The sequence below is a fragment of the Lithobates pipiens genome, unplaced genomic scaffold (assembly GCF_037356315.1).
Source record: "Lithobates pipiens isolate NorthernLeopardFrog02 unplaced genomic scaffold, aLitPip1_a1.2 Scaffold_18, whole genome shotgun sequence".
NCBI lineage: Eukaryota > Metazoa > Chordata > Amphibia > Anura > Ranidae > Lithobates > Lithobates pipiens.
Window position 1 is genome coordinate 171867768 of NW_027507758.1, and position 13121 is coordinate 171880888.

At 40.2% G+C, this 13121-nt stretch overlaps 1 protein-coding gene across 3 annotated transcripts in view; it reads left to right on the forward strand.

Annotated features, from left to right (window-relative positions):
* The window catches only part of CUNH1orf198 (chromosome unknown C1orf198 homolog), a 45661-nt gene that overhangs the window by 13495 nt on the left and 19045 nt on the right, over positions 1-13121 (forward strand). The window lies entirely within an intron of this gene.

The following is a 13121-nucleotide window of genomic DNA, read 5'->3' on the forward strand; positions in this document are numbered from 1 at the left end:
GGAGGGATTTTATTTTTACTTTTTGGCACCAAAATGAACTACTGTGCTGAGCTTCAAGTGCCAAGAAGTATCGTAGAGAATATTTTTTTTTTTTTAATTTCTGAAGATGGATATTTTCCAACAGCCTGCTATAGATTACAAGCTTGTTTGTTGGATTTTAAAACCTTGAATTGTTACCTTTCCTGAATTCTTCGATGATTATTGAATCCAGAAATTTAAAAATTGATGTTTGAATGCAGAAAGCACTCTGTATCCATCGAATGTCACTCAGCTTAACCATAGAACAAATGTTATGGTCAGACATGACCCAGTCAAAATAGTTTGGATGATTTGAGGATGCCTTTAAATTCTGTAGGCAGATGTCATATCAAATAACATATACTCTATTGCTTCTACTCACCCTTTTATTACAGTGCAGTAATAGGATGTAAGCTATAGCAGTTGTGAGATCTACTTTATTCAACTAGCTGCCCGCTGCTTAGTAAAAACCATCTGGGCAGCTGTAACTTAATGAAGTTTAAGTGAAATACATTTTTAAAATAAAGTGTAATAAAATTCTAAAAACATTGTTTGATTTTAAGCCCTCCAAACACACACATGCATACACAAATCTTGCAAGTAGGGTGTGCATGTGGTAAAAGGCGTTTGCGCTGCACATTAGGTATTGCTGCACACACCAGCATAAGAGGAAAGATTTTAGACCCAATATGAACGGTAAAGGATTTTAAATGGATCATTTTGGTCATCGTAGTCTTTCTCTGTTTCATGAGCAGTTTTCTCATCTGTCTTTCAAAAATTTGGTAAGCCAGAGAAAAGGGTTAAATGGCTTACATATAGTCAAGTTTTATATATGAGTGTTTTACACACGAGAGCCATTCTATCCAAAAGATCTTTTCAGTTCTTGTTAAATAAGTGCATGTTCGGTGCAGCCATGTGCATGGCGCTTTGCACACTACAAATCCCACAGTCTTTAGGAGCAAGCATCAGATCATAGCTATCTTCCTACATACAGTGGAACCATAGAGAATGAATGTAGCCACAAAAAGTCAGATCACAGATGGGGGGGAATTTAAACATTTGGAGGAGGCTGAGAGCAATAGAAGGTCCTTGTTTGTGTTCAAGTGATTGTAAGTGATCACCTTGTAAAACAACCCATTCAGTTAAAATAGAAAAGATTACTGAACTACTTCGTATTGTAGTTTGTCGCTATTCCATCAGCATGCACAGTTTTAAAGCATGACATGTTTGGTATCTATTTGCTCAGCATAACATCATCTTTTATCCTTTTCCAAATTAGGTATTGTGTTTTTTGTTTTTTTTGGGGGGGGGGGGGGGGTTTCCATTAAAATTCAGTAAAGCGTATTTTCCAAATAAATTACGTTTGAAAAATCGATGTACAAATTCTGTGTGACATAAAAAATTGCCACACCCACTATTTTATTCTCTAGGGCCTCTGCTTAAAAAAAATATACAGTATAATGTTTCTAAGTAATTTTTAAACAAAAAGTGAGAGAGGCCTGGTGATTATGTGCTTAAGCACTTCTGCTCCAGAATTCTGCTAAATATTTTTGGTAAAAAAAAATAAAAATCCCAATACGTGTATATTGATTTGTATGCGCAAAAGTTACAGCGCCTGCAAACTATAGTTTATTTTTTAGAGGTCTACCGATATGGGTTTTTCTCTGGCCGATGCCGATATTTAGAAATCATGGCGGCCGATAGCCGATATATGATGCCGATTTTTTTTGGGTCGATATGTAAGGCCGGTTTTATTTTATTTATTTTTTTTTTTCCTTTTTTATTTATTTATTTTTTTTTTTAATCCCCCTTGATCTAACACACCTTTCCCACTGGGGCGTTTTTCAGGCGCTTTTGGGCTAAAAATAGCGCCTGTAAAGTGCCTGCAAAATGGCTCCCCTGCAGTCTGTGTGAAAGACAGAGTGCTTTCACACTGAGGCGATGCGCTGGCAGGATCTTAAAAAAAAAGTCCTGCAAGCAGCACGTTTGGAGTGGTGTATACCGCTCCTCCACCACTCCTGCCCATTGATATGAATGGGCACCACTGCCGAAGCGCATGCAATGCGATTTGGCAGCAGTGCTTCATGGGCGCATTTAACCTCTTCCTTGGCCGCTAGCTGGGTTTTATGCGCCCCACTAGCAGCCAAATAGCACCGCTAAAATGATGGTAAAGAGCCGCTAAAACTTGCGTTTTACCATCAAAGCCTGCCCGCTCCAGTGTGAAAGCAGCCTTCATAAGTGATACAGAAAATGTCTTACATTTAAACATTTATTAAACAAAACAAACCTCCAATCAGTTTACTTGTATGTACGATTTAGATTAAAAAAAAAAAAACTATATATTAAATAAAAACAGGTAGTCAAAACTTTTGGACGAAAAAAAAAATGGGCTAACTTCACTGTTTTTATTTTATTTTTATTTTTTAAATAGTGTATTTTTTTCCCCAAAAAATGCATTTGAAAGACCTCTGTGCAAATGCCGTGTGACATAAAATATTGCAACAACCGCTATTTTATTCCCTAGGATCTCTGCTAAAAAATATATATATAATTTTTGGGGGGGTATAAGTGATTTTCTGGCAGAAAATACAGGATATTTACTTGTAAGCAACAAGTGTCAGAAAAGATTTAGTCTTTAAATGGTTAAACTGAGAACTTCTACACACTGAGATGACTTCATTCATTCAAGTGTAAACATTGTATCTTTCTGTTCTTTTCTTGGCAGTCTGCCCAGAGAGGAGGAAAGTGTTTCTATGACGACTCAGGCAACTTACACTGATTTCTTACAGAAGTCATTTCAAAGTCCCGCTGTAGTTCTAAATCGGCTTTTTATCAGCACAATCGGCCAATGCCGATTAATTAAAAAACGGCAAATATCGGCCGGCCGATAATATTTTTATTTCATTTCATTTTCTTTACTCCCGGCGGACATTGCGGGTCCTAGACCTGGAAGTGTCAGATCGCGTTCCAAGTACATGATCTGGCGCAGAGCGGCCACCCTGCCGCAGTAAATCTACGGTGGGCGGTTGCTAAGCGGTTAAAAATAGACTTTAGTACTGCAGGCCTCGGCACTACCATGTTTGCCTTTTTCTTTTTAAGCCTGTGGCTGCGTTCAATTCCACATCTCAAAATGCTCTCTTTTTGTGGTACCTGTTTATAGTGGCTCTGTTTCCTTACAGAGACCCATAGAGCTACCTTTTACAAGTGCGCTCCAGACTGGCACATTTTACATTGTGTGCATCCACAGAAACAGACAGCCCCGGTAGCAAGCCACTCCCCTCCTCTAGGTGTATCCCGACCAGTATGCTCCAGATCCTTCCAGAGCCTGGAGCAGCTCGCTATAAGCTGATTCTGAGGCATGGGAGGGCAACAGTAAGTTCGCTCCTGTGATCCACAAGAGAAGTACTTGCCTTTTAAACTCTACTTTTTAAATAGAAAAAGGGGGAAAAAAAAATAAAAAGGCACGGGTGGGTTTTGTCATAATGTGGTAAACTGTGCTGCATATTAGCACACTGTGGCAGACCTACCTGTTAAAGGATGCTCTCCAGCATTGCGCTGTCTGCGCCGCTGCTGGCCCAGGGCCCTTTCATCTTCTGCTCTTCCTTTCGGGTACCATTTTTTTCGACTGCTTGAATAGCCGGACCATAATGATGTCACTCTCATACATGCAGAAGGGTGCGTGCGGCGCGCGCTGTGATCACCCGGCCCCTTACCACATGATCAGCTGTCAGCCAATGATAGCTGATCACGTGATGTAAACAGAGGATCGTTAATCGTTTTTTTTTCTTCTCATGCTGGCGACGTGAGGAAAAAAAGCCGATCACCGACTTCTGTTTGCAAGGACATCGATTCTGAAGAGGAACAAAATATTATGTGCCCACCAGTAACGCATGCCAGTGCCAAAAATCAGTGCCCACAAATCAGTGACTACAGTGCCCATGTTAAGTGCCAGCAATCGGTGCCACCTATCAATGCCCACCAGTGGTGCCAATCAGTGCCACCCATCAGTGTCGCCTACCAGTGCCCTTTAATGCCACCCATCAGTGCCGCCTATTAGTGCCCACCAGTGCAGCCTATTGGTGCCCATCAGTGCAGACTCATCAGCGTACATCAGTGAAGGAGAAAAAATACCGGTTTTCAATTTTTTTTAACAACATATAAAATGGTTTTGTATTTTTTATTTTTTTTTAAAGAATTCGGTCTTTAATTTTTTTTTTAACAAAAAATAAAAAACCCAGTGGTGATCAAATACCACCAAAAGAAAGCTCTATTTTTGTGGGGAAAAAATGATCAAAATGTAATTTGGGTACAGTGTTGTATGACCACAATTGTCATTCTAATGCCATGTACAGACGATCGGACATTCCGACAACAAAACTGGATTTTTGGCTCAAACTTGTCTTGCATACACATGGTCACACAAATGTTGTCAGAAATTACAAACGTCAACGCGGTGACATACAAGACGTACAACGAGCTGAGAACAATTAAGTTCAATAGCCAGTGCGGCTCTTCTGCTTGATTCCGAGCATGCGTGGAATTTTGTGCGTCGGAATTGTGTACACACGCTCGGAATTTCCGACAAGTTTTGTTGTCGGAAAATTTGAGAACCAGCTCTCAAACATTTGTTGTCGGAAATTCTGAAAAATTACAGCAAATGTCCAATGAGCCTACACATGGTCGGATTTATCGACAACAAACTCACATCGAATGTTTCTTGTCGGAAATTCTGACCGTGTGAACACGGCAATAGAGTGACTAAAAGCTGAAAATTTGGTCTGGGCAGGGAGGGGGTTTAGGTGCCAAGTAAGCCAGTGATTAATACCACCTTAAATACAACAAAAAGTAACTGCTCTATAGCATTCTACTCAGAATTCTTTACACTCATTATTGCCAGACATCTAGATCAGGAGATCAGTTTTTTTTTATATAATCTTTATTTTACATTTTAGGCAATACAAAACCTAAAATAAGAAACGGGGGGAAAAAGCAGGAAAGGAAATCGGTATCCACTGAAAAACAGATAAGAGTAGTAATATAAACCAGTACAATATAACCAATGTAAGTCCTCCCCTGTCCCAGATAGTCGATCTAGATGCACATTTCCCCCAAAACTTTGGGGGGGGGGGGAAGGGGAGCACACATAGAAAACTAGGAAAAATATTGAAATAGGTAAAGAACATATGAAATTTGGTTGAAACATATAGGACATTAAAGTACTGCTTAGGCTGACTTTTTCAACCAGAGTGCCTTTGCAAAATGCCTACAAACTGCCCAAATTGTCCAAAAAAATGTACCAAGCCTGTGGGTGGATCAAGCCTGCCTTTACACAAAGCCACAAGATTTCATTGTGCAGCATTACCACCTTAAACACATTGCAGGCCAGCTGCTGGTGCCCCAACAACTGATGTTGTCATAGGTTGATAGGGAGGACATCCTTGTTTGCCACTCTCCATCAGCATTGGGGTTACATTAGCTGAATGAAGGAGTAGATAAATGCTGGAATACCAGTCAGTACCAGTGTGCAAAAGTATATTGGTTTAAAAAAATAAATCCCCTTTAATGTTGGGTGTTCTATGTGTGTAGATGTTGCTGTGATATGTGAAACTGTTTTTTTTACATTTTAAAATGGGGGGGGGGCTCAAGATTTGTGCATAATTTTTAAAGGGTGCCCCAAGTGAAAATAGATTGAGAAACACTGATCTAAATTTCCAGAATCTGTATGACGGATTCCTTTTTTGTCCACCTCCAATGCATTGGTTAAATAAAAAAGTAACACTGTACTTTATATCTGATGAGCATTACTCTCATGGATAATCTCTGGTTAATGTCTTTATTACAGGTACAGAATTAGATTCCTTTCCCTCAGCTACTTAAAATTCTCCAGACTGCCAAACTAAACAGCTTTCTCTAGTCACAGGAGGCCCAGCATGCTTGTGAAATAGCATACATTCCTACCAACTGAATAACATGTAAAAATAGACTCCGAAATTGTGCTTTCTGAATTTGCAGCAAATTTGATGTTCTTGTCATGGCAGCCTCCAATTCAGTAAAATGTCTCTCTTCTTCCTTAATCAGAAGGCAAAAATAGAAGTAGTGCTATTTTTGTTCAATCTTTCTTGTGCTATTAATTGATTACAGAGTTTAATAAATGGGTAAGAAATCATACGTACCTCCCAACCCCATGTAAAATTAGTTTTTTGATGAAATGGGTAAGGATCAGAACTTCTGTCACGTTTTATTTCTGAGAGTATCCTCAATGATGAGATTGACCCCCACACCCCTGTGCTGGTGACACCGAAACAAAAAATGAGGATGTAGATGTCAGAAGCCAACAGAGAGGTAACTCTTCTAGGTAACTATACTATAGTACCATTATATATTACTATATTGGGATGCCTGCCTTTACACGAACATGAAATTTAATGGCATCCCAGTCCTTAGTCCGTAGGGTTCAATATTGAGTTGGCCCACTGTTTGCAGCTAATAAAAGCTTCAACTCTTCGGGGAAGGCTGTCCACAAGAGTTAGGAGTGTGTCTATGGGAACGTTTGGGGTGGAGGAACTTGACTGGCTTGCACAGAGTCCTTACCTCAACAAAGAACACCTTTGGGATGAATTAGAGAGGAGACTGGGAGCCAGACCTTCTCGTCCAAAATCAGTGGCTGACCTCACAAATGTGCTTCTGGAAGAATGGTCAAACATTCCCATAGACACACTCCTAAACCTTGTGGACAGCCTTCTCAGAAGAGTTGAAGCAGTAATAGCTGCTAAGGGTGGGCCAACTCAATATTGAACCCTACCGACTAAGACGACATTAAAGTTCATGTGTGTGTAAAGGCAGGCATCCTAATACTTTTGGTAATATAGTGCATGTTTCCTTGACACCAACATGACAATATAAATGTGGTATTCCGCTGCCATAGATTGGCGCCAGGAAAGGAAAATTGATGGTAAGTATTTGATAACATTTTACAATTGTTGTTGCTATCTCTGTTCGTGACAAAAACCAGCCCATGTACTTGTCAAACCCTGACACTGAAACAGGACATAAGGTTACATTTTTCTTTGTGGGGACACAACTGGCAGAAAGTAAAAAAAGAAACAAAAAAAAACACAAAAGATATTCCAACTCACCCCCCCTCCACCCCTCCACTGTAAGAACTAAAAAGGAAACGGCAAGAATTCTCCATGGCAGTGATAGTCATTCAGGGTGTCTGCTGGTGTAGGGCTGTAGATACATTGCAACTTTTTATATGTCCTATTGATAAAATGCAAACCTTTTGTATGTCTAGGATTTCTGTCTAATGCAGCAAGTAAAACTCTCAATGGAGTAGAAGCTGGTCATTTTAATTGCACTCTGCTTGCCTTTGAGTGCCAATGCACATTTGTGTGCCATTTCACAGTTTTTTATATGAACCCCCTGTGTACAGTACATTAGACAGGGAGTACAGTTGGTCTTCAAGCCTTCAGTAAGGGAACTACAGTTTTCTTTCCAATGTCCCACAGAAATTTGGTGGTCTTTCTTATATGGTGGTCAAAATGTAATTCCTATTAATGAATGCCAACTCTATAATATTATCTCCAAATGATGTCAGATATCCCTATCATGGGATGATAATAATGAATCCATGCTTTAGATAACAGACTCTTGTTTAACAGAATGATTATGCGCATATTTTGGCACGTTTTCAGTTTCTGTTGGGTGGCCTTTTATGAAAAACCCTTTTATTTATAGTATAGTATTAACAGGCACCCACCATTCCACAATAATGCATAACACAGGGCTGCAATAATTCATGGTCAGTCAGCCGGAGTACTTAACAATTATGTTACCCAGCACCAAATGGTTTTGTGAGCCAGGGTGGATTTGATTTAAATCTCTAATAAAAAGGCTTGATTTAAATCATACGTTTTGAAGAGCAGCTGTCATCTCTGTCCTGCAGCGGCTCCTCCTCGGACCCACTGTTGACTCACCGACCGTCCCATTCACTTTAATGGGACGGCTGGTGATGCTGCAGTGACAACAAGGTGAGGGACATGGCGGCAGCAGGTGAGTGGATAACAGGAGCTGGATCTGAACTGACAGGTGCTTTTTAAAATGTAAGGACTCATTCTTGCTGATAGAATCTTTAATATTTGCGAACAAAAGAAGGTTTCCTATTTAGAATAATAAGCGGTCAGGTTAGTAAAACGGCGATATCAGAACCAATTTTGGGTTAATCACACATGGAGGACTACTCAAATTCATTTAATTAAAACAATAACCTTGTCAGTGCATGTTATCTCACCTTGCAGAGCTTGGATTCATTAAATGAGTTTACCAAAAAATGTAAATATTGCAGAATATACAGCCTCATGCTACCTAACAAGGCTCAATTTCATGCTGAATAAACTCAATTATTAATCTATCTTAGATGGGAAAAATATCTTTAGATACATTTTTACTCCAAAGGCCTTTTATTAAAATTTTATAAAAAGAAAATAAAAAAATGTGATTTTTAAATAGATTTTTTTTTTTTTTATAGATTTTTATCCACCCTGAGTACAACTCTACTTATTTTCATGCTATTGCTGTCAATTATCTGTGAACAAATAAAACTGTATCCTTCTAGTGTAATAAACTGTGGTTCACAGTTTTTCCCTGAATTCGGCACTGACATATAGGGCATCCACTACACTAGCAACTAGGGATACACAGATACCATTTATTTTTCTGTTTTTTTAGAACGAGTGCCGATACTTTTTCTCAAGTGTCATGTGACAGTTTTTTTTTTCAAGGATTTCTTTTTATTTTAATGGGCTATTCTTTGTGCTTCACACACCTCAGCCCATGTTTTAGCTGGAGCTCTGCTTTAAGGTCAGTGAAGTATAAAAAGACTGATTTGGCATCTGTATTTTTGAGCTACCAGTCAGGTCCTATCTATGTTCACAATCTTACTAGTGGACATTTTTACCTATTTTGAATATATACTGTACAATAGAATAAGTTTAAATGCTTGTATAGTTTATTACCATGATGTGTCTAGAGTACAGGTTAACATGAAGTATATATGTGCAGCACAAGCGCTGAAATCTAAATTGAGAATCCTTTAGCTCCTGGCCTTTACAGATGTCGGTATGCAGAGGTTTATACATTGGCATTCCAATCTGGCGTCTTTCGCATGGTAGGAAAATTCTTATGTATTAAGTAGACGTTACAGATTAAATTTCCAGTGAACAATTACACTGCCTGTTTCTAAATCCAGGATATTTGCTTGTCCATGGTGGACTACTGTACAAAATATTTAAAAACCTGCTGCCTGCATACTTTACATAAGTCACTTATCTAAAATGACAATATGTAAATAAGCGGATGATGCATTTCCTGTGCCATGCACTGCTTGGCTTTCTTCCAAAATAGTGTTTCCCTGTGGCTGCACAAAGCTCCCCTTTTTTTTATACCTCCTAAGTATTGAAAAATATAAACTTGCATGGTACTGAAAAAAGTATGCTTTTTGTGTTCTTTAAATCTACTTTCCCACCGGTATCTGTAGTAGGCAGTTGAATCATTTTAGCCATCGGGGACGTGGCAAGAAATAAACTGTTACCATTTGTTTGGAGCTGCAGATCAAGATCTGAAGGTAGAGCAGCACCCCTGCAACTAAAATCAGTCATGGCTAAATTACTTTTCCACATTTTTCTACATAGAAAGAAAAAAGAATCATCTAAATTCTTAAAAAAAAAAAACACAAGGCCAGTTTGTGATCCTTTAGAGAGGCCCAATTGTGGCCAGTGGATGTAGACAATACCCCAATGTTGGTGACCAGTGACAGTAAAAAATGCCTTAAGCCTGCCATGGACTGTTCAAATTTCAGTCAGTTCAACAGAAACCAACTGAGATTTGAGCCATGTATGGGCAGGCTGAATGTACCCAAGTTGATCGATCAACTTGCGTACAACCAACCTGTCGGAGTTAACAAGCGATTATTGCCAGGGGATGTTGTAGCCACTAGCAATAATCACTGTGTTCTCCAGGTGGGGACTGCTTCCCCCACACCCCTGCTAGAAGAACACTATGGCTCCATGGGAGGGATTCCCCCATCACCACTGTGGTTGCAGGAAAGAAAATCACTCTGTCTATGGCCAGCCTTAGGCTCAGTGGGAGTAAATACAGTGCCAGGGTTGGTGATTAGTGGAAGTAAGAAAAAATAAATGCGGTCAGTTGGAGGAGAAATAAAGTTCCATTGTTGATGTCATTAGAAGGAAAAGTGTCCTGTTGCTGGTGGTATGGGGGAAATTGTGCACCATCACTGGTATCAGTAGAAGGAATAGTGCCCCATCTTTGGTCTTGGTGGGAACAAAAATTGTTGGTGTCGGTAAAAGAAATGGTGCCCCATTGCTGATGTCAGTGGGAAGGAAGAACTTGTGTCCCATCAGTGGTGTAATTGGGAGAAATTATTCTCATCGTAGGTGTCACTGGGAGGAATTGTGCCCATTGTTAGCACCAGTGGGAGAATAATGGCCCCAAAGGCTTGATGGAGGGAAGAAAAGGGCAACATCTTGCTCTCAAGCCACAGTTTGTGGGCCACTGACTGTTATTCAATTTACAGTTGTCTTAAAGATTTAATGCAGTACAGCCCCTTGAAATTTTCCACATTTTGTCATGTTACAACCAAAAACGTAAATGTAATTTATTGGGATTTTATGATAGACCAACACAAAGTGGCACATAATTGGGAAGGAAAATGATAAATGGTTTTCAAATTTTTTTACAAATATGTGAAAAGTGCATTTGTATTCAACCAGATTCGAAGGAGTTTTCAGGTCTTGCCACAGATTCTCAATTGGATTTAGGTCTGGACTTTGACTGGGCTATTCTAACACATGAATATGCTTTGATCTAAACCATGCCATTGTAGCTCTGGCTGTATGTTTAGGGTCGTTGTCCTGCTGGAAGGTGACCATCAACTCCAGTCTTTTGCAGACTCCAAAACCCCATGCACACTATTGGATTTTCTGCAGATTTTTGTCTTTAGATTTACCAATACCATATAATATGAGGTCAAACCTTAAAGAGTTTCAATTTGTATGCAATCAGGCAAGCCCTTGCACTACATGGTTTTGGTAAATCTGCAGAAAATCTAGTGTGTATGGGGGTATAACAGGTTTTCTTCTAAGAGTGCCCTGTATTTGGCTCCATCCATCTTCCCATCAACTATGAACAGCTTCCCTGTCCCTGCTGATGGATGGTGTGTTCAAGGTGATGTGCAGTGTTAGTTTTCCGCCACTCATAGAGTTTTTTGCTTTTAGGCCAAAAAGTAAAATTTTGGTCTCACCTGACCAGAGCACCTTCTTCCACATGTTCGCTGTGTCCCCCACATGGCTTGTCACAAACAAGACTTCTTATGGCTTTCTTTCAACACTGGCTTTTTTTATTGCCACTCTTCCATAAAGGCCAGATTTGTGGAGTGCACGACTAAGGCTGCCGTCACACCTGATCGCTTTCAGCTCGTAAAACACCCAACAAGCTAAATAACATTCATTTCAATGATGCCTGTTCACATCTGCGCCTTTTTATCACCTGAAGCAAAATGCCTGAAATTAGATGAGCTTCTTTTTGGGCAGATTACAGGCGTTTTTCTGCTTTTTACATTGGTGACCTTTTGACCTGTACAAAAACTCTGCAAAATACGCAGGACTTTCTGCCTGAAAACGAAACCCTCAGGTGTTAATGCGGCCTAATAGTTGTCCTGTGGATATATTCTCCCCCCTGAGCTGTGGATCTCTGCAGTTCCTCCAGAGTTACCATGAGCCTCTTGGCTGCTTCTCTGATTAATGCTCTCCATGCCCGGCCTGTCAGTTTAGGTGGACGGCCATGTCTTGGTAGGTTTGCAGTTGTGCCATACACTCTTTATTATCAAATGGTGGATTGAACAGTGCTCCCTGAGATGTTCAAAGCTTGGCACATTTTTTTATAACCTAACCCTGCTTTAAACTTCTCCACAACTTTATCCCTGACCTGTCTGGTGTGTTCCTTGGCTTTCATGATGCCGTTTGTTCACTAAGGTTCTCTAACAAACCTCTGAGGGCTTCACAGAAAAGCTGTATTTATTTTTTCTGAGATTAAATTACACACAGGTGGACCTGTGGGAACCACTGCGGGTGTCAATGCAATGTTAATGACACCCCCAGATCAGTTCACAGATTGCAGTGCGAACTGTGGATTCGGACAGCAATCCTATCACATGGGTGAGAACACCTATACGATCCTAATCCAGTGTGGGGGGGGGGGGGGGGGGTGAGTCCTTGCACTTTTTTTCTATTTTTTATGCGAGTTCAGCCATATAACTGCATGGCTGAACTTGCACTGCACAGACATCGCATGTGATAGGCACCTCAGTGTGGGTGCAAATCACACACAACTGCAGCCCGGGTGCTTTCACACTGGAGCGGTGCTCTTGCGGGACGGTAAAAAAATCCTGCAAGCAGCATCTTTCCTACAGGGCTCATGCCCAATGAAATCAATGGGGCAGCACCGCCAGCGGTTGTTTTTTAACCCTTTTTCTGCCTGCTAGCAGGAGTTAAAAGCACTCCGCTAGCAGCAGAATAGCACCGCTAAAACGACAGTCAAGCAGCGTTAAAAATAGCAGCGCTTTACCGCCAACGCCTTGGTGTGAAAGTAGCCTTACTGTACAGTACCCCTGTTTCATAGCAGCCATTGCTCAGTAAGCAGTGTCCACACTGAAGCACACACAGGGATGGTTTTAGATAAATTGGAACTCTGCACAAAATTAAGCTAGGCATTATGTGGCAATGATAGCTCAGTAAAGTTTATAAACTGCACATGCCAAAGGAACAGATCCAAAATTCTTGTATCCTGCTTTGAGAGCAAATAAGGCAACACAAATTTAGATCAGTATCATTACAAAATATATTCACAAGCAGTAGTGTATTTTGCAAATTGTCTTGTGGCCGAATCTTGAACTTTTGTGCACATGCACCGTGGTGCCTTCTGTGCAGCTGTGATGTCAAATAGCCCCAAATACTTTAGAGAAAATCCAATTTTTATTGCAATAAATTTTTCACAATTTGTGATCTAGACAGCGAGTATGGGATCTTGTA